Source organism: Anser brachyrhynchus (genome assembly GCF_964034855.1).
Source record: "Anser brachyrhynchus genome assembly, chromosome: 7".
Classification (NCBI taxonomy): Eukaryota; Metazoa; Chordata; class Aves; order Anseriformes; family Anatidae; genus Anser; species Anser brachyrhynchus.
The window spans coordinates 27,954,687-27,977,156 of record NC_137701.1 but is presented as its reverse complement, the minus strand read 5'-3'; the positions used below and the strand labels follow the sequence as shown (position 1 = coordinate 27,977,156).

Here is a 22,470-nt window from a genome sequence, read left to right as displayed (position 1 = left end):
TCTGATTTTATGTTCTTCCCTCCAGACTATTAGGTGGGGGTTTCAGTTCAAATGCCTGCGATGATTTCAGAAATAAAAAGCAGAAATTCTCACTGCTGCCAGACCACAGGCTCCTCCGCGCCAGACTTGCAGACGAATGTCACATGTTGCTGTATGTTTTGAAAGCATACCATGTGTTATTCTTTAGCTGTCTCAGTCCTCCCCCCAGCTATATAATCTTCTCCCTCGTCAACCTCACAGAATAACTTTTAATGAAATAAACTTTCTTCTTCCTCCCCTCCCGTGCAGGCTGGGGGCTCGGTTACCCCGTACCTGTCACTCCATGGGAAGGTCTCTGCCTGCGAACTCACAGCAGTGATTTTAACTTGACTTAACGTAACTCTGCCTCTCGTGCTTTAAATCAGGCACTTTTGACACTGATATTGCAGCTTATGTTGTGTGTTAGGATCAAGAGCTCACAAATCATTAAACATATGGCTAAAACTTTTTTTTTTTGGTGAGGAATATATGTTTCAGTTTAACTCAGCTGTGGGTCTAGATAACAAATGCTTGCCATTAGAATTACTGTGTTTCCAGAAACAGTTTTTTTACTCCTCCTTTTCTACTGTCTTGGATTAATGTTTCCTCCAGCTAATGACAGGACTGGACATGCAAACTAGATTAGAGCATAGTGTGAATAGTATGAGCTGAAAATGCTGGCATCTCGCTTTATTGTCTACAAGGTTAAGCGGTTTACTGTGAGCTTGCAAGAAGTCAGCTGAAAGCCACCAGAAAAATTAATCCAGGACCCTTGGGTGCCCTCCCATCGTGAGGGCAGTTCCCAGGGAATTTGTCTCTAAAACATCCTTGCTGTCCCCCTGTCCCACAGCGATACAGAGCTTTCCTACAGGAGAGAGGTCAGAGTCTGGCCACCCATCAGACACCTGGGTTTTACCCAGGTAAAACCTGGTGATACCACAGTAAATAAACCCGCTAATAGGAAAAAATGGTAATATCTGGTAAAACCAAGGTAATACCCTGTCTGTGCTGCCTGTGGCAGTGGGACACCGCTCCTCCTGCTGCCTGCGGTGCCAGGGTCAGGGTGGCAGAAGAAGAGGTGACAACTGCAGCCTGGTGCCGTGGCTGCTGTGGGCGGTGAAGGATGCTTCGCCTCGCGGCAGCTCCCCGGGGCTGCCGGCCACAGGAGGTCTGCCCCTGATTTCAGCAGAGGCAGGAGGCAGCCAGCACTTTCGCTCAACATCTCTGCTAAGTTTGGCACACCAAAAAAGCACAGCTGCTTGGATTTTTGTAGAAAAGGTCATTTGAGTTGGTCCAGGACTTCAGATCACATCTTTGATAGGCAAGGAACTGTTGGGAAGATAAATTTAAACAAAATAGAAGCTGGTGGGGCTAGGAAGCCAGGGGCAGCTGCTACAAGAGATCATACATACACGTCTACACACGCTAGCTGTAGGTATGTTCTAGACCTCTGCTGAAAATTCATTATATTTTATATATACTCCTTCTATTCTTCCTTTTTTTTTCTTTTTTTTTTCTTTATTTTATTTTGTGTGTGGTGGTTTTTTTTTTCCCTTTTTTTTTGTTGTTGTTGTTTTGTTTTGTTTTTTAGCACTTCCAGGAATGTTCCACAAGCTCCTGGATCCAGCTGTTTTCAGAGCCCAGTTGTTGTAGGTGGTGTTCCTGCCAGCCAGGGATCTTTGGTGCTGGGTGTGCCAACTGCTGTCCCAGCTTCCAGGTGTACCAGGGACCGGATAAGTCCCCATACTTATTCTTCTAAAATCCTAGATTTGAATCCACATTGAAAGGCTGGATCACAGCCGGAGTCTTGGGTGTCAGGCTTGGAGTTCTCCCTCCTGTAGAAAGGAATGATTTATTAGCTTTCTCTGAAATCCGGACAAGAATAGAAAGTTCATGTTTCACGTTTAGGTGTAATTGTGAATGCGATGTTTGAATGATGAGGTGTACAGTGTTCAGAAAGAAACCTGGCACCGTCCCACCCCAGTGCAGGGTTTCCACTCGGCCGTGTCTCTGACGGATCAATCTGGTGCGTCCCGCTGTGACTGGGACCTCCATCCTCACCACTTCCTCAGGTGTACGGGGGGCTCAAACTGTGCACAGGAGCCAGGTGTGTTGTGGTGGCAGAAATACTGGTGGGACACGGCAAGCGCCAGCGCTGGGCTCATCAGCCTAATGGACAGCAAGTGCCATGTCCTGCCAAGCCGAGATATTTAGCCTGTGTCTATGGGGAGGAAGATGAAGATCCTCGTCTCCCTCCGGGGATATTGCAGGGAAGACTTCTGGAGAGCAAGGGAGAGACTGGGCTGCAGTGAGGTGGGAGGGCCATATGGTGTAGAGGTAAAGAGGGAACAGAAAAGCTTGAGAAAGCAGGCGTAATTGGTGCTTCTCCTCACAAAACAACTTGATAATTTTTAAGTGACATTTTTCTGTTCAGGACTGAGTTGTGTTGATTGCAGGAAGGCTCTAACACTGCTTGATCTCAGGCTAGTGCTGCTCACTGAGAAAACCTAGGGAGGAATTTGGGCTGTAACTGGAGATGAGACAGCCTTTGTCCTAGTGAATAAAAGATGTACTTAAAGAAGCATGTTAGCTTCTGCCAGGGTACAGTTTTCTAAATGTGCAGTCAGGTGGCACTGGTTGCCCTCACCAGTAACTTGAAGGAATCTCCAGAAAAGATTCCTGCCTGCTGACAACCAAATCACCTTGCCTCCCTTGGGACAGCTTGTGGAGGATTTTTCATTTTCTTGCATCCAGAGTCCTCAGAGATACAGTTTTAAGATGAGGAGTCAGAGATGAAAACTGCTGCTCACATGGACAGGTCACCTACACCTGGCAGGCAAGTTGGTTGAGGAGTCAGCTACTGTTAACGCTAACCTACCCCTCCTATCTCATGGGCTGGTTTTGAGCTCTCTGGAGCCCCTAACAGCGGTGATTCTGTCTCATCTACTGGAGAAACCCCAGAGATGCAGTTTACAAACACCTCTACTCCTTGAGGAGACTCTCAGGTGCAGCACTGCAGGTTGCCCTCTCCTCCCCGCTCCCCGGGGCTGCCGCGGGCATGGGTATTGCATAGGGCATTTGGAGCATGTTTGCAGTGCCACGGCGTGAAGCCCTGAGTCAGCATCTAGTGTGTCTTTCTAGAGGCAGGAGAAAGGGTGACCAAGTGTTTTCACGTGATAGGCACGTGCAAGAGGGCAGCTTGACTTAGTCCCTTGGAAATACAGGTAAATGTTGCAGCTCCAACGTCCTCATCAAGGGAGCACAGCTGCTGGTTGTACCACAGGTTTATAACAAAAAGCTCACGAACGACGACTGCTTTGTGAGATAAGTGTGGCTTAGAGAGCCTTCCTGCAGCCTCACGCATGTTGTTGTGGACCCCTGTGAGCCGCTTGTGCTAATGTGTTAGACAAGGAGTTATGCTTTGAAACCATCCAGAGCTTGTGCTAGCACAGAATGGCTGCTTACCCTACAGCCCTGTAAAAACAACAAGTGATACGTGCTCCGCAGTGTAGCTTGTTTGCATACCAGTATGCAGGGGCTGTCTGAGATAATTGCTATAAACTAGAAATCTCTAACAGCTTTGAGACTTGCATTGCTGCGACAGACCTTTCTTCTGTGGTGTTGTCACAGGGGCACGTGAGAAGCTGTTTGAACCAGATCTCCTTGATTTATGAAAGAGGTGGTTGTAACTTTGGTGATTTCCAGTGGGGCTTCTCAGAAAGCATTGCTTTCCCTGCCCTTTCCTTATCTGAGAGAACCTTTCCTGTAGTCTGCAAACCTCATCTTATCTTCCAGGGAACTTGTGGGACATATATGTGTTGCAGCTCTGGTTATTAGCAATGCCAGCATGGATTATCAGAGAAGACAGAACTACTGCATTGTCATGTGGGGAGATCATAGATCTTTTACAGTCTGTTTTTTAAGGGAGATCTTTGCCTTAAAGTCACTGATCTTCAGTGAACCAGCCAGTGCCCTGTAGAGAAGGCTGGAAAGCTCTGCAAGACCTGCACCTAGAGCAAAAGCACATTTAGCTCGCAGCCAGCCACAGCATGTGCTGAATTTTGGCTCCCGTGGAGTTCAGGGACGTGAAGAAGACCCAAAGAGACAGGCTCCCAGATAGCCTGCTGGGATCCGGGGTAAATACTGTTGGGGAAAGAAGGGACATAAGACACCAAACCTGAGGGAACCAGTTTTCATTAGTTCTGCAACCCGTTGGACAACTTGCGTTCTTTTATTAACTTTTTATTACGGCAAAAGTGACTGGAATAAAAATAGTCTAGGTGCCAAGGGGATAAACAGTGAATTAAAAGGATTAAGGTCTGAACATTTTATTGCTTTTAGAATGATGTTATTAGATTTACTAGCTTAAGTTAAATTTACATGGCTGAATTACTTCTTAACTTAGTAATGAGTTTTGTGGAGAAAAACACATCTGTTTAGGTGTTTCAGAAGGACTTCATCCAGAATATGTCATCACTCTTTAGGCCATTATGGAGGTGTAGAGCAGCCATCCTTTCTGTCATAAGCTAAAGGGATGCCGACTGGACATTTGATTCTTCTTCTGGAAGTCCCTGTGATCTGCACATTGTGGAAGGGCCAAAAGCAGCTCCTGTAGGTAAGATAGCAAGAGAACAACTAACAGTGTTACGTTAATTATATCACCAACTGCAATATCTTATATAATTTTAGTGTTCTTAAACTCTTGAGAAGTTTTAAGATAACTTGTTTTTTGAACGTATACAAGCCCTTTGTGTTCTGAAGATAGCGTATGGGCAACTGCTGACTGACAACAGCAGCGGCAAATCTGTTTGAGGTCACCTGCAATAAACTTCTCTCCTGACACCTGGTGACACAGTCAAGCCCAGTAAATAACTGTCGTGGTTCTGCCCTTCAAAGGGCTCGGGGGTGCAGGAGGTGTGTGTGTTAGCTTCCTCTGAATCCACAGTGCTTGCGTGTGGCTCTTTCCCCCACAGCTCCTCGCACAGCACACTTGCATGTTGGACGGAGTCCAAATTTCCTCCCTCCTGGGGATTCCTTTGCTGTTAATTTAAGTGATGGCAAATGCAAACTTCTTGCCAGAGCTTGCTGTGTGTTTTTGGATGCTTTTTTTAGCTGTTCCCTGAGGGGTCAGCTTTTGTCCTTCCTCACTGTACTTTTCTGCTTTAGGGAGAGAAGCCATGAGCTGGAGCTAATAGGTCCCACCTGGCTTTGATAGTGTCTCTGCTGTGGCTTCAGTACCTAAGTGTCTGTCACAGTTTTCGTAGAGTTTTGCTTTGTTGTTGTCTGTACAGAGCTGGGCTTATAATAATGTGAGTGTGTATGTAATTTTTATCCTAACAGCAGACTGAATCATTCATGCCTGTAATAGTGTGTCTAGTTCCCATTAGATGATTGTCTGCAGCACTGTAACTCGGTGATTTTAGATGCTGAGAGGAAGTTAAAATTAGAAAAATCACTGTTTTTAATAGCTACACAAAATAGCTTTTCTCTTTAAAAGTCCTGTGGTGAAGACACAGTGTTAATAGGGGTAGAGTGAACATGTTGAAAAGAAGCGACCGCCCATCTACCCTAAGTCCAAACTGAAGATTTACAGGCTATCATCTCAAACTGGGGACGGCCCAGACAATGTGCCACAGACTGGAAAGCGCTTGGTGGCCACAGTCTCCTTTCTGACAGGCCAGTGGTAGCCAGGAGTGTACAGCTGGAAAAGCTGGAGGGCAGCTCTTCTGTTTGAAGTTATCTGTGACTTTGACCTCCCTCCAAGGGGCCTGCCCTTGTCACCAGAGTGTGTTTTGGGCTTCGGTGCCTCCCCAGCTGGGCTCTGTTCTCCAGGATTATTCTCTACGACCTTCGTCCAGCCGTGAGGCTTGTGCTTGCACAGCCAGGAGTCGGTTCAGTTGTGGTTTTACTCCCATCAGCTATTTTCAGCAATCCTCCTCTTATTTGTCCAGATGATTTTGCCGGAGGAAATGTGCAGTGGGATGTGTTCACAGGGCAGGGAATAACAGCAGTGGCTTTATGGAGATGCAGGTGTTGGAGGAATGTCGTCTGTTTGTGCTTCGTTTGCGCTGGGCTTCTGCAGGGTGCTGTGCTTTCTGTGACCATCCAGGGTGTTTTTAAAAGCAAAGTATTTGGCTTAGCGCAGAGGTATTAACCCCGGCCAGTGTGTAGGTGGGAAGGCCCTGGTGTGGCCTTCCCTTTCCTGATGGGTTGAAAGTTTCTGATGGAAGAGCTGGTGTGTAGAAATACTGTATGGTGACACCTAGGAGGCAACTGGAAATGATGGTGAGAGAGAGATCAAGTGTGGCCTCCTGGATGGAGAGAGAAATCCTTGTGTGAGTCTGGGAGCAGTGTGGCAGGCGGACTTGGCATTTGGTGAAGTTACCAGGTGACTTGTGGAGAGCATGCAAGCAGTAGCACAGCATTTCAAACTAGGATTCAAGCAAGAAAAATAACCTAGACTGTCTGTGGAAATAAGCAGAGGAGAAGAAACCTACGAGGAAGCATCAACCAGGATTCCAGGGTCCGAGGGCATCAATGGCGGAGTATGAGAAGGCTGTGAATTTGCTGCTTTTGGTAACCTAAAAAGACCCAAAGAGGGTTTGGGTGTTTGTCCCGTAGTGAGGAGGCAGCAGGGATTCGCAACATAGCATTCGTAACCACAGCAAGTGTAATGCATTCAGGTCTGCTTCACTCCCTTACAACAGAGATTGACAAATTGGAGGGAGTTCAGGGGAAAAAAAGTAACAAGAGAGCTTGAGGGATTGACTTATGAGAGAAGACCGAAAGAGCTGAATATGGATAACTTGGCTAAAGGATGACAAATGGGGTGGTTGAGATATAAATCTACAAATATCTGAAGGGTGTAAACACCAAGGCTATGAAGAATTATTTAGAGTGGTACAATGGGGTGTAACTAGAAGTAATGGGATGAAATTTAAGAGAAGGCAAATTTCAGTTGAATAATGGGAGAAGCTTTTTGACAGTGTGATGTATTAGGCCATGGGTTGCTCTTCCAGCAGTAGTCCTATTGCTCACTACTTAGGGCACAACCCTGTTTATTAAGAAGCCAGAGTTTTTCACAGTCTTTATTAAGGACAGCTTCAAATTGTGCCTTTTGGTTTTTATTTGTTAGATGCTGAGATGTGCAGGCCGTACACTGAAATCACTGTGGCCCTACAGACGTGCACCATGTCTTGATATTGCACCTTGATATTGCATCTTGATATCATGCAGCTCTTGAAATTGCAGCAGTGGAGGAGAGGGCATGAGCCCGAGCAGCTCCTCAAGCCACAGCTCAGCCCAGATGGCCCCGCTGGCACAGAAAGTTGGGTCGTGTTGGTAGTGTCCACTCTTTGCTCAGGACCTCCTCTTAACTATGCACTTCTCCCCATGTAGGCATTGTACTATTACCATAGGGGGTATGTACTATTACCATGGGGGGTGTTCAGTTACAGTCTCTGGAACTGACATCAATGTTACTATACTGCACCTCTGTATAAAAATAAAAATCTTCCACTTTACTTCAAAGTAATCAGGACAAACAAGATCCCATCGATTCTCATAAGTCTATGGTCTTTTATAAACCTACAATACCATACCATAACTTTTTCTTTAAAAACTCCCATTCCTTCTTCTGCTTTTCACTTCACTTGAAATGCAAACTAAGGTCAAAGGATAGCTTGCCTGCTAGCAGAACACACTGCATTGTGTGTCATTTTAAAATGTCCTCCACAGTCACTGAGGAGTGCCTCCGAGTGACTCTCTTGAATGCATCTTGCTTTCCCTTATCTTGAAGGGCTGAATTAGAAAATTAGCTAACTAGCTGTGTAAATCAAGTTAGAGAGTCTCAACTAAAATGGTAGTTTATCTTCAGCATAGGGAAGATGGTAGAGATTCATGTAATTAGAGAACCAAATACAGCTGTAGCACTTAGCATACACTGGCAGCACAGCTATTCTGTTGGAGCGGGAGGACAGAAAACTTTAAAGCGTTGGCATGCTCAGAGCATAGATGAGACAAGAGCTGAAAGTGTCTTATAATTGTTCTTAAATGTGTTTTGTATTGCTCGTGCTGTCCCTGAAGAGGTCTGTGTCTGTATGCTTCAGGGAAATTTCAGAATTATATCCTTTCTCAGCCTGTGGGAAGAAAGAACCACTGAAGGATTTAATTCTCCTCTGGATGGGGACGAATATTTTCTTTGCTGAAAAATGCAGTTTTGGTCTACTCAGAACTGGATTAATTTGGTAAATGCTTTTCATAGGGAATTTTGTGTGGGGGGAAATGTCAGAATAATTGTGTCTTCATTGCAGGCCCTCCCATCGCTGAGGGCTGTGGTGAGAGCACACTTCTGGAGAGGAGAGCTCTGCTTTGAGCCACTTTTCATACCCAGATCAAGGGTGGATGTGTGCTCAGGCCCCCTTGTCTCAGGAGAGCAGCATAACCACTAAGCTGCCTCAAGTTTGCCACCTTAATCTAAGTGGTTTCCATTCAGCAGAAATAAATCATTTATGTCAGTGTGACTCCAGAATTATTTTTAAAAAATTGTTTGGTTTCCCTCCTGTACAGGAGTGTCAATAATTTTCCCTACCTTACTGCTGAGGCCACTTTAAAAAGGAATTTAAATTATGTAGCTGGGGGTCACTCGTAGCATTTACAGGAGACATTGGTGTTACTTTCTGGAGTTTGATTCCTGATACTCTTTCACATCTGTTGGTAGATTTGGGCCCTACCAATTTACAAGACAGGCTTTCCAGCCATACGGCCCCCATGAAGGGGATGGGGCAAATTTGGTCAGGTTTCTTTCAACTTCTTCTGCAAATTCCTCCCAATCTAATTAGTGAAGTATGTCATTGCAAAGCCATGGCATGGAGCATGCAGAGGGAAGCATTTGGGGTCATGAACAAGGGCCTTTGGGAAAGGGCACCTCACATTAATCTCCAGTGAGTTTCGGCGTCACTGCAGCAGTCCAGGCTACTTTTTTTGGTGACAGAGGTCTTGGGGTGTCCTTCCCAAGTGCAGACGTGCCTACGGCTCTCTGTCCTCCCTCTACCCCTTTGGCAGGTGTGTCTGTACCACCCAGTCACCCAGCCGGTGCTTTAGAGCTAATCCTCCACAGCAGGCCCGGGTTGTGACCTGGGCCCTTTGGGTGTTTCCACCTTGTTGCTGCGGGTCAGTGATCTGCAGCTGGGGGGCTGGTGAGATGGCAGGAGGCTAGGCCCTGGAGCAGCCACAGGAATGGGGCTCCCAGAGGCCTGCCATGCCAGAGCTGAGCGGGGCGGCACGGCGGGCTGCGAGGCTCAGTAAGTATGCTTTTATCGGTAAATGAAAGAAAAAAAGCTGCCCTCCCTCCTTATCTGCTGAGGGCAATGAAAAGTCCAGAGCCGGCTTGTGCAGTGAAAGGATTAATTTGCTAACGATGTTGGACCTGTGTGGATGTTTGATTAATAAAGTAGTAGTTTATCTTCTTACATTTCCCCATAGCAACTGCAAAAGAGTTTCAGATGTCTACGGCCTTTCCTGCTCTCCTTCTACCGTGAAACAGATGTTTCGCTGACTGCCTCTCAGAAGGACAGACCAGCACCAAAACCCACCTTCTGGCAGGAAATGAAGGGAAGGCTAAATTGAGGGAGTCAGCCCAAGTGCAGGGCACGCACCCTTCTTTTTCTTCCACCATATGGGAAAACACATAAATGTGTGTGCACGGAAGCCACACAGTGAAAGCAGATTATTCTGACTCGAAAGATGTTATTCACTTTCTTTAGCACTGTTTAAAGGCTGGAGAGTTTTTAGCTAATTGTGCTGGAGGGTTACACAGTTTGTTTGCTGTCTTGGCTCTTTTCTTGTGCCTTTATCCTCCATTTCTCTCATACTAATTCCCTGCTTTTATCTCCTGCAATTCCTCCTCCTCTGCCTGGCACTGAGAGCTTGTGAGAGTAAATGTTTATAACGCGCATTCGGCTTTTGGTGAAACCTATTCCAGCTTTCAAAGAAAGCTCTTTCGTTTGGTCTGCACAGATGTAAACTTTAAACAGGAGAAATTCCCCTGGGTTCAAAGGATGGCTTCAGGATTCCAGGCGCTGCTGATGTGCTGTAGTGCTCTGTCCTTGTGAGTCGGTATAAAACTGCCAGCTTGTGTCGCCTGCTTCCTTTGGTTTTGAGTTGAAGCAGTCATCAAGTGGATTTAGGCCTTCTGTACTTGCAGCATATATTAACAGTGCTTATTTTTTGTTTACGTATAAATAAGATGTCTCTCCGCAAGATCTGTCAGAGGCCAAGCTTGGGTTTTAAAAAGGAATAAATAAGCTATGGAAGAGTTACTCTGTCATAAGGTGCATTGTGTCAACAGACGTTTATTTTATTTACCTGTTAGAGTAGGAAGTGCCCTGACTTGTTACAGTTTGTTATTGCTTTCTGTATTGTTGGGTGCTAACATGGTTCTCAGTCATTTTTGTGTTCTGTTTTCCCAGGAAAAAAATTATATCAGCCTCTTTTCACAGTTATTTTCCTTGGCAAAAGTTAATACCTTATTTATTGTTAGCTGCCATAGGCTATATATGAACTAGCTGATCCTTGGAGATACATAATTCACACACTTACTTTGCACATCCATTTAAAAAAAATTGAGGAGGTAGCACCAGCCATAGGTGATGGAAACTTTTCCCTTGTTATGTACTCATTTCACAACAAATCCATATCAGTAGTGACTGAAGGCTGTGATAACTAATGGCTGTTTGCCCTACCCATCAATACTCACACAAGTACTTTCCACCCATACCTCTCAAAGTACTTTAAAAAAAAGAAAAAAAAAAGAAAAAAAAAAGGCAAGCCTGAACTTTGTTATACCAGATGCAAATGTTAAGAAACTGAATCGCAGACGAATGTATGCTCAGGACACCTGGTGACAGTGTTTGGAAAGTGGGACCCTTGACTCCCTTCCCAGGAATGGGACCTCTGTCACACAGTGCTGTGTGCATCAAGTCTCCTTTGAGGCCGGTGTCTCGGTGAGTGATGGTCCCCATCCGTGTCCCACCTGCAGAACTTGGAGGCACACATGTCTTAAGGTCTCGGCCACCTGCCAGCTTTGCAGGATGCTGTTTTCTAATGCAGAACAAATTATACAGGATTTATTGGAATGTCCAGAGAAATCGGCTGTCTTTGCAGTATGTCCACCCTGGATGAATTATTTCTTGTCATTTTTCTCTGACAATATGGGAAACTGATTGGCCATGACTCTGAGCTGTGTCTTCATCTCTAGTGAGGGCCAAGAGGAAAGGGCAGCGCTGGAGCTGTGCTCCACTGGGCTGCATCATGAAGCGCAGCTACAGCACCTCTAAGTTAGCATCAGATAAGTAAGCAATAAAGAGGTGTCCTGACAGGGACCGAGTGGCCTCACCAAAAAGGTCATGCAGCCTAGTACTCGCTGTGCTGGTTTGGACAGCCCCAGCCTGGAGGTGTCTAACGTGCTTCATTCACTGCACAGACGTGTCTGCAAATGACTTCCAGAGCTGCCAGGCTGGGGTCTTTTACCAGTGTAAAATTCCCTTGAAAATGTAGAAATGAAGGTGAAATAATTAGTAACCAACCAGTGCTTGTGTCCTGAATTGTTCTTCCCCTGTTTCTTTCTCAGAAATTCCTCCTTTGTTATGTGCCGTACCTATAGATCCTGATAACCGTGGTAAGGCAGTGTGGGTGAGTGGGGAGAGGAGGAGGGGCGAGCTTCCAGGACTTAGCTGTATGTATTTAATGTGTACTGAAAAGCAATGTGGGACTCAGGGAGACCACAAGTGTGAGTGACTGGGGTGATTGAGAGCTGCCGAACCAGGCTTGAGATTGCGGAGATGCGGTTCAGATGCTGAATTATGCTGGTGTCCCTAAACTTTCCTGGTTTTGAATAACATTTTTCTAGCTGAGGTTTTGCAAGTATGAAGCCTGAAGCCAGCTTAAGGAAACTTTATGATGTGAAAATTAAGTTTTCTCTAGTAAGCTGCAGTTTGTCAAAACAACAGCACACATTCCAGTTGGGCTACAATTTGGCAAGATGCAAAGATTTCATCTCTCCCTTTGAATATCTGGAGAAAATGGAAACCTGGCATCTTAGCACTGCATGGATTTCTACACAACCCTTTCAACAGCTGGGATAAGCTACTCTGCTTTATCACACATTTCCCTTGTGTTATGAATCACCACCTTCTCTCCAGGCAGTTCACATGCAGGATTCTTCAGTCTTTGGAAGCTTGTGTGTTTGGCTAAGGGGGGCAAAAAAAAGGTTTGAGAGGGAGTTGCTCAAGGATAAGATGGATCTCAAATTTGGTTGCCTGACGAGAAAAGAATTGTCATATAATTGGAGCTGGTGCTAACTGACATTTCTGCTTTTGGGGGAAATATTTTATGAAAATTCACTCTGTTTCCCAACAAAGCTCTTAAAAGTGTCTCACGGAAAGGAAATTCCATACGTTTTTTTGCTCTGGAAGGAAAAAAAAGAACTGGTTTTAGCTGATGATTCCAAAATGAGAGAGAGCAGCTGTCTGCCCTGACTCTCAGAGCAGGGGGCTTAATCCCCCCTTCTCCCCCCCAAGCTCAGTCTTAAGCTGGGACTCGTGGAGCTCACAGGCTTTCTGCTCCTGCCAGCACCCCGGGATGGGCATCCGGGCTCCCAGCTGCAAAAGGCAGCCCACGAGGTGGGGCTGCCTGGGAACAGCAAAAGCTGAAGGCTTCGTCTGTCTGCCCAGACAGCTGGCGAGAAATTAGGCAGATTTCTGACCCACCCCACCAGCGGTTAGCTCAAACTGATGCACGACCGCAGACGTTTCCAGTTTGGACAACCTGACATTTTCCACTGGAAACCTCTTGTGACAGGAGGCTCCTGACCACCGTCGTGCGCATGTTGGTGCCTATGCGTTGTATTAGCATGCTGCTAATAAGGTTGTGTAAAGCCATTAAGGTTTGGAGCCTTGCTGGAGCAGAGCTCAGTGGCCAAAACCTTGTGAACACAGGGCTGCTCTGAAGGTCACCATTCGGATAGGAGCTAAACAGAGGTGCCCAAGCACTCATCAGCAGGTAGCCAATAAACCATAAAAGTCTGAGTTATTCCCTTTCTGCTTTGTGACCTCAGTATTTTAGAGCTTTCCCCGTTATAAAACTCGCCCCTGTGTGAATTTACTCGCAGCTGTAAGAACAATTTAGTTCCACTCATTAGCGATGAAGCAAAGGTACATAATAAAAAAGAAAGGATAATACATCACCTAATGTATTTTGTTCCTGGGCTGGATGCAAACAGGGCACTTTAAAGTATTAGTTGTTTCCAGAGATAGTAGACATACAGTTGTATGTTTTGGAGAACGTAACTGTCTAAGTAACAGGAGACCTCAGCCATCCGCTCCAGGATTAAATCTTTGCTGAGGAGTGTGGAGAAACTGGTGTGCTCTGCGTGTGTTTGTGTGAATTATGGGCTGCGTAGATCAGTGAAGTGCAAATTTCGCAGTCTTCTGCTGTCCTGTCATATCTCGACTCACAAAAACAAAGTTCAGAAGTTCATTGCTGGGGGGGGAGGGGGACAAAAAAAAAAAAAAAACTAAGAAAGTTTGCTCTGACTTATTTGTGCTTTTATGAAGACTGTCTGGAGCTGAATAACCCCTCGTGAACTTGCATCCTCCACCCCAGCTGCAGCCTTTCAGCTCCAACAAAGACCACTCACTAAATCCAGGAAATAGAGCGGCGCGTGGGTGAGTTACTGACTCCACATTCACACCCTGCCTGCTGTCCGGAGGGAAAGTCGCTCCTCCCTGACTGCTGCACTCGGAGCCTGCAAGCAAAACCCTGTGCATGTGTGCATGGAAAAATAATTCTTTGTCATCCACGAAAAACTGCACTTTCCATTGAGATTTTCCTGTGGTGCAACTCTTTAGAAACCACAATAAAAACTCCAGGCTGCAGGATTTTTATTCTTTGCATACCTCGCTGCACAAAAAGGGCCGCCAAATGGTTTTCTGGAAGCAGGATTTTCAGCCATGAGCAGTGATTTAGGAGAATGAGAATATCAGCTTCCAAGAATGTTTCATTTGGAAAACTTTGAGATTTACTTGAGACACCACCAGTCTATTTCCTCTGCTTTGATTACTCTGCTTCTACATATTTAGCCCACTGGCTGTTGTTCTTTTACCCTCCAAAAATCTGTTTGGATGCCCTAAACATCATTTTCTTTGTTATGCTAACGCGGGAGATGGAGGGTGTGCAGAGGGGAAGATAAAAGCGGTGTTGTTTTATGGATCCTACGCAGTGTACTTTGCAGGAACTTTTTAATGCTTTGCACAGTGCTCCGTAGTGGGATAAATGCTCTTTAAGACCATTTACAAAACATGAACAAAAGAATATTAACAAAGATGAGTAAGCGTGGATTTCCTTATTTCACAGGTGCAGAAACAAAGCTTTCTAAAGCTTTATTGTTGGTACAGGGTCTGCCAGGAGTAAATGGTGAGGCTCAACCTGCAGGGCCATCACGTCCATGTGTCACAGTGACCCCAGTTGGAAGGGGACAGTAGTTTAATGTGACTAAGGAACCAGTTAGGTATTTAATAGTTTAGGCATCAGTCTTGGCTGCTTGTGGGATGTTGAAGAGATGGGTTTAGGTGATGTGGATTTCTGTCACTGGGGGAAAAAAAAAATAATTCAGAATTTCAACTGCATCCCCAAGAAGCTGTTATTTCTTGGATTAGATAAGTTTAGTTTTAAACTAAAATTTAAATTTTGTATTACTCAAAGACCAGAAGTTTCTTTGGGAACTGCCAGTGCCTGAAATGAAGCAGATGGACTGTTGGGCTGAGGGGAAGAAGGTACCCAAAGCAGCAGCTACCAAGGAGGAGTGCCTTACGGGCCCCAAACGTTCCTGCAGTGCAGCTTTATGTGAAAGTCCCGCTATCCGGTTTGCAGTTTTGTTAACACCAGTACTTAGTGGTTTAAAAATAGTTTAGAAAAAAACACACAGCCTGTGAGGAGAGGTTAATGGAGTAATGCGGAGTGGTTTGAGCTTTGCACTTCTCCTGCTGACTGTGGTGTACTCCAGCTGCTCCCCGGTGGCCTCTCCTGGGAGGCTGAGGACTTTGCTACTTGCTGCACTTGGGGATGCTCATGGTCAACATCACACGTGTTCAGGGACACTTGGGAGGGGACTTGGAGCCCACATGCACCGTCTGGAAACCATCACAAGTCCCCCAGCACAAATGCTGGCTTCTGAGAGGCTGAAAAGTTGTCCTAGGTGCCCTGTGGAGGCACATGGATGGGCGTTTCTGACCCATCCACCTACACCAAGATTTCCTATTTCTGCTGCTTGTGTGAAAGGACGTATTTAGGACTTTTCCTCTGCAAGGTGTTTTTTTTTTTTTGCTGTTGTTGTTTTTGTTTGTTTGTTGTTTGTTTGTTTTTACAGAATCAGGAGTCTGGCTGGATCAGTTTCTTGAACTGATTGATACTGTAATTGAATTAATGTGAATGCAAGAGAAGGGGAGGGAAGATGGGAATAAGAGGCAAGATGGGATCACAGCATCCCAGGCTTAGCTTGGTGTAAGGTGCCTCCTTGGTTGCTGGGACAGGCTGCATTTGGGATGGCCAGTGGGGCATAAAGCTGAACGCAATCTGTGTGGGAGAGAACAGCAAAAATGTCCATTGGTCGACCTACCAGGCCTCTGGAGGTAATCCTGCATGCCAGCTACTACACAGCCTAAATAAATACCATCCCTTAGGCTTTATTTATTTAAAATCCGTTGTCCTCACAGTGATTTTTACTCTACGTCATCTGCACTTAGTCTTGCTTCTGCAGTGAGACACTGCTGCTTATCAGTCCCTGGGATTACGCTGCAGCTGGAGGCGAACTGCTTGGCGAGCAGCTCCAGGAGGAGAGCTGGTCCCCAGGGGCTGTCCGAGCAGATGTGCACCAAGAGTTTTGCAGTCTGCAAATGTCGGGCTGATGTTTTTCCTCCGACTGGAAGTTTCTACATCCTCGTAACTGTAGGTACAGCTGCTTTTTCTTAAATTGCCTGCAGCCTCGGGACACAAACTGCTTTGGTCTTCATTGCTTACAGCTGGTGACTTCCTCCCTCCCGCTTGTGCTAGTGTCCAGGGACGGAGGCTGACCATCCTGCTCCAGCCCACGTGTGAGCTGCTCCCCGCGTGCTCTTAGCTGCAGTTCAGTCCTGTGTCCCAGCAGGCTTGCCAGTAAGCTGGAACTGTCTGTCTTGCAAATGGTCTCATCTTTAATTAGAAAATCTTTAATGTCTGCAAAGTCACATGTGGGTGCCAGAGTTTGCAGCTCCATAACCTAAGTTCTGCTGCCTTGCTGGTTTTAGGTGTAACATTTTAAAGAGTAATCTTTCAAGCCTCGGGGTAATAGTACCCATTGAGCCCTGCTAGTAGGTGTTCTACTGGGGTTAATTCTGGAAAAAACAAACAAACAAAACTCTTACTCATTTTTTTTTTCCAAGTGAAACAGTAAGAAAGCTTGTCAGTTCATTTTCTCATCTTTATCCCTTATGGCCAGCTGTATGTGCAGACTCTATTTTTGTTTTCCCTGTCTCTCTGCAAGTGCTAATGTTTGTTTTCTGTTTTTGTTTTGTCCCGCAGTCCAGTACTCTGAGCCTGTGTGCTCTGTGTCAAGCGTTAGATTGTTTTTCTATTAATCACATGTTCCTCCTGGCTGTAGCTCTCACCGGCTGGCTGCTGCCACCAAGTTTTGTATATATCGTGTGTGGTGTAGCACTGGGAGTGTGTGATTCCAAACTGCAACCCCTTTCCGACTGGAGTGCTCTATGGGAATGCTGTGACTGCAGCCAGTGCAGCAACTACGTAGGCTTCTTGGTATATCCTCCAGCTTTCTCTTCCACGTTCATCCTGTGTTACAGGAGCTTACTATGCTCCAGGGTTAGAAGGAGCCATGTCTAAAGGCAGGACCTTGAGCAAGTTCTTTACCGAAGCGCTTGGAACTTTTTCTGATGTTGTAGGAACCAGAAAAGCATGGCCATGAATTCAGCTCATGGGGTCGTGGTGGAGACAAAGTCCTTCCACTGAGATTGATGGCAGCTGCCCTGTAAGAGAGATGTAGCTTAAGGCTAGATGGACTGTGGATCTCATGGTCCTATGTCACCCTGTAAGTTGTTCCTATATCTTGTAGGATCAGGAACGGGTGCTGCTTCTTTCCAGAGACTAAAACCCCTCATCTGAGAAGCACTTCGTGGACAAAGCTCGAGCTGTGCAGAGAAGACTATTAATGAAATAAAACAGCTTCATGAGTAGCAACACTTTGTGCTTTGTCCTCAAAGGAATAGGTCTTTCGTGAAAGACTTCGTGTTCCTTGGATTTATTTATTTATTTTTCCATTGAATGAGCAAGATTGTTTAAAAAGGGTGGTGGGGAAGGTCACTGGGGAAAAGCCCCCTCCCATACTCACTCATCAATTCTTACGGCATTAAAAAAATTAATTTAAATTGCCACTTTCCTCAAAATGAAGTGTAAAGCTTTCATAGTTCTGTTGTTTAATTTCCCAACTGGATATGAAATTAAGGAAATTGTAATTGTTTGACCTCTCACATCAGGGAGTCTAGGTATTTTTTCTTCTGTTTCACAGGAGTACATCTATATGAGAATAATGGCTTCCCCAGAGGCTCCACTTCTTGTAAAATACAGTCTAATGAATTAAAATATATCTCTTTTTTTTTTTTTGGTGCTTTTGCATGCTGTGACCTGCCTTGGGTTTGAGTTCAGGATGGTTTCCACTGAACTGTCTGAAGGCTCGCAGCACACTGCCTCCTGGTGAATTGTTCTTCCTGAAGTTTGTTCATTGATTAAATCCTCTGGATTTGGTCGGTCATCTTTCTTAATGTAGTTCACTGCTTTTTCCTCACTAAGCATTGCTAATGTGTCTTCCATAAACTTGAAGCTTTTTGAGCTTTGATCCAGGAACCTTTCCAAATTCAGCAAAACCAACCAAAGACTTTTTTTTTCCCTTTTTCTTTGTGTCCTTTGTTACTGAAGAGGGCTGCAAATATTTAATACTATTTAAAGCCAGACAAAAAAAAAACCTCTCTTTTGGTGATTTCTCCAAAACACCAGTTGATTATTGTTGGCAAGGACATCACACTGGAAAGGACTAGCTGTTCTGCGTGGTTTTGAGGCCAGAATACTGCTGGGATCATTCCTGGTGGCCGGGTGGAGCTGGCTGGGTACCTGCCCAGGAGCCACGGGGTCCCCACACAGCAGATGGACCTCTCCTGAGGAGGGGAAATAGGTTGACACCGAAGAACAAAGCTCCTCTCCACCACGGGGTGAAAAAAAACACACTGAATGTCACCAAGGAAGCAGCAAATGCTGGTCTTGAGATCTCTGTGTGTCTGACCAGCTGCGTACGTAGTTTTTCAGGGACCTAATGTACTGCCTTGGAGAACAGCTAGGCAGGTCACAGTGTGGGGCAAGGATGCATTTATTTTGAGGGCTCTTGCGGAGGACTTTTTGTCCTGAAGTCACCACTTGGAGAGATTTCTCATGTGGCAGGAATGGGGAATGAACAGACTTGCTACCAGGGTAAGGATGTTTTGCTCTCGAGGAGAAAAAATGAGTGAACATCAGCCTTGCTGAGATGTTTAGCTCTCAGTGATTGTAGCGATGAGTTCACCTGGATCTCGCTTAGCCCTCGTTTCCCTAATGGGCCACACAGGTGGCCTCGTGCACACCCATAGCAGGTGGTGAAACGGCTCAGCTTGCACCATGGGAAGAAATTGTCGGGAGAGGACGGTTGGAAGGGTTTTATGGGAGCTCCTGGCAGGGAGAAGTGACTTTTTGGAAGCTTGTGTCTAGGCCTGCTGAGAAGTTGGGACCTGCTCTGCAGCATCTCCAGGTACTGGAAGCTCTGGCTTGTGTAGGTTCTCGGGTTGCTTGGGTTTTTAATCTGTAAAAATCCTCCTGCTTCTTCCCCTCTCCCTCCAATCCCCATCGCTCTGAGAGGCGGGTGAAGCCTCCCAGCTTGCCCCAGAGGAAAGCAGAGACCTGGCCGTGCTTCAGGGCACCCCAAACCACAGCAGGCAGAGGCAGCCCCCGGCCGTGGTGGTGCACGAGCTGCTGCAGCTCTGCTGGCGCTGGGCAGGCAGCTGGGCAGCAGCCCCGGCCAGCTCGCTGGCAGCGCGGCGCCGGCACCGCGAAGAATCGCCCCCTTTGTATTTCGCCGTCCAGACCTAACATACTGACATGGTCGGCATCAGATACAGTCGACACATGTTTAAGTGGTGTGGCTGGCTGCTTTGAACAAGTGGGAATGTGTTCTTGGACTGGTTCGCTCTCTGCATTTCTACAGAGTTTCCCACTGTCCATTTTCCATAGTTACTTACAGCGATTACGTGGAATCCAGGGCTGCAGCGGCTGCGTGCACAGCCTCTAAACCCACACCTGTGGCTTTTTTGTGTCGCGTATAATTCATTACTGAGTGACGCTTCCTGCCTTGTCATCTTTGGTCCTCGATGAATGAACTGTGTAGCCAAATCAGCTTAGCGCCGAACTAAAGAGGCGGTTTGCGTTCAGCTGTGGATCCTGCACGAGTCGTGCAGAAACTTATTTGTGTTGGTATGGCTGGGTGCTCACGGGAGGCTCCGGCTCTTTTGATATCGGATCCACTCACAGCTTGCATGTCCTGCCTCAGCTTTATTTTCCCTTCCAGAGGCATAGATACTGCATGAATCACTGTGTCTTTGCAGAGGCTCCAATGTGCAAAGGTATTTGTGCTGAAACCTCACGAGGCTGTAATTAATCTGTAGACGAAAGGAAATGTTTTTGTGACAGCTAAATGAAGACCAAATAATGCGACGTGATGAAAGGTATGCTCAGCGGTCTGAAGTTTATATGCATTTAGCTTTATGGTGAGCTGGAAAACTTCTGAAACAAGAATTGCCTCAAGTCCCAGTTAATCTCAGACAAAAGTGTACAGAGGAAAACCTGCACATAATTATATATTAATAAGTAGAAAACTGAACAGAGATTTTTAAAAGTGACACCCTGTTATTCAGTGCATTTGAAAACATTCAGGAAGCTTATATATAAATTGTATATGAGTGCTGTACACAGAGAGGCACGTGCTTTCTGCATTAGATCTATCCGATCAGAGTACATTCCAGTGAAGGAGGCTGTCTCTTTTGGTTTTAGTTATGTTGAGATAGAAAACATCTGATAACCTTTACAAAAAATATTGCAGACTTTTGTAAATTAGGCTTTTTTTTCTTTTTTTTTTTCTTTTTTACAGATTTAGATTGTTTTGCATAAGGGAAGAAGTTGCTGATCATCTTGTTTGAAACTTAACCATTTCTCCCCTGCGAGTTTTTTGGTTTTGTTTTGTGTAATGAAGGAAGTAATACTTCAAGTTCATGTTTCAGCCTGTTCATCATCAGTTGCACATTTTGATGCAAGTTCTCTCACATTAGTTCATGCGAAGCTGAGACTATTCTAGCAAAAGGACATAGTGGTAAGCCTGGCAGCTGCCATGTGCTTTGGTTTAGGAGGCCTTTGGAACAGCCACTTTAAAATTGGTCGATGCTGAACGTTTCAAGCAGTGACACAGGGTCCTTAGCTAATGGAATGATCTTCCAGAATGCCGAGACTTCTGAATTCCACTTGTGTAGAATCCCAGAACCCTAGAAATTGTGGGGGGAAGAGACCTACAGGGGGCTGCAGTCCAGCCTCCATCCCCAGTGGGGCTTGTCATCAACACCACGTTGAGTTGGCCATGGCTTGTCTAGTAGAGTTTTGAAAAGCCCCGAGGATGAAGGTGCCACAGTCTCTTGGGGTGTCCTGTTCCAGCACTGCATGACACCCCTAGAGGAAAAGCTTTGGGAAGTCCAGCCTGAACTTCTCAAGCTGTTATCTGAAGCTCGTGCCCTGTGTCTTACCATCTGCCACTACCAGGAACAGTTTGGCTCCATCTGAGATACGACTGCCTTCAGGCAGCGATGGGCTGGTACTAGATCACATTAGCCACATCGTCACCAGATCATTAACTCTAGAGAAGTATAACACATTTACATCTGAGCATGTGTCTCCTTATGCTTTCACATTAAATCATGTGTGCATGCTTATTTTCACTTTTAATCTAAGGCTTTGATATCCAAGCAGCAGCTAGATTTGCCCGTGTTTATGCGAAAACCAGACCTTTTAAAAAAATGTTTAACCTCTTAATTTCATTATGGCTATATCATACCTATAACTTAGTATTATTACAGGACTGTGACAGTACTGTTATTGTTACTACAATTATCATCATCATCAGTATCTTTATCCTTAACATGAATGTACCATTTCAGATTGCTATCCCTATTCTTGTCACCAGAAAGCTACACTTTCTGAGTGGGCAGAGTCACGTACTGGTAGAAGAGTGAGTTGGAGTCTGTTATGACTTTAGCATCATCAACAAAATGATCAAGTACTGTAAATTCACATTATAATTATGATGTCAGTCAGAAACAATATAACTTGATTTTCAGGTTGACAGAGAATGTCCCCTGGGAATTTGTAGGGAATATATTTGCCTCATTTGGAAACTGAATAAATCCTAAAATAAATATTTCGAGAATATATATGTAGTTCAAGCATGTATTTTCCAATTAGCAAAAGTTTTAAGGCCAGAACGTTTTTTGCTTCTGTTTTATTTAGTTACCATAAACGAACTCAGGATTCTGCACCATCTTTTGCCAATATAGTTTGCATCCAACGCACCTACAAGCAATACTTGATTTTCTTTGTTTTTGTCTGAGATGTGAATTATTCATTCAAGTAAGCAAATTATAGATAACTTGAGTCTTGAGAAATGCATGATGGAGGAAAACCTCTCTGTTCAAAAGTGTAGTGAATTGGCTGTTGGACTTGAGAGACACTCTGGAGAACTTTGTACTGTGGGCATGAGAGATGGGTTGGGTACCCAACTCCTTCTGGCTATGTAATTTCTTTAAGGCATCTCACAACGACATCCAAAATCCTCTAAGTTTGGATGATGGTGAAATCATATTTTGTCTCTCTTGGGAGAGACTTCCAAAGTGATGTAGAAGAACATCTGCTTCTCAATGCCAATTGGAGGGAGTTATTCCTCTTCAAAACACACTTTTGTACCTCTAGTTACTTGCAGCTTCGGGACTTTGTCTTCAAGGTCCTCCTGGTTCCTCTTTAAGGAAAGCCGCTCTCAGTCCTGCCCAGGCCTTTAGGGTTTCTCCAGGCTGACTTCAAGGAGGCACTGAAACCGAAGGGCACAGCAATGTGGAGAGCCGTGCTGTCCCTCATAACCACAGTGGGTACATGAGCACATCTACGGTTGTATGAAGCAATACCTCTTCCAACAGCAGCTGGTTTTATTTCTGTTTGTACTCGAGCCTGGTACCAGTCAGCTGCTTTGTGAATAAGCAGCACCCACGGCATCTGAGCGCCCTGGCTGCCTAG

At 45.4% G+C, this 22,470-nt stretch overlaps 1 protein-coding gene across 10 annotated transcripts in view; it reads left to right on the top strand.

Annotated features, from left to right (window-relative positions):
* The window catches only part of GLI2 (GLI family zinc finger 2), a 399,847-nt gene that overhangs the window by 222,109 nt on the left and 155,268 nt on the right, over positions 1-22,470 (top strand). The window contains exons 1-2 of one of the 10 annotated variants that reach the window (XM_080600270.1): positions 9,343-18,898; positions 19,749-19,868. The exons of 5 other annotated variants lie outside the window; for them this stretch is intronic. The gene's annotated coding sequence lies outside the window, so the exon portion shown is untranslated. 4 more of the 10 variants (XM_080600271.1, XM_080600273.1, XM_080600268.1 and 1 more) reach the window with 4 other exon arrangements.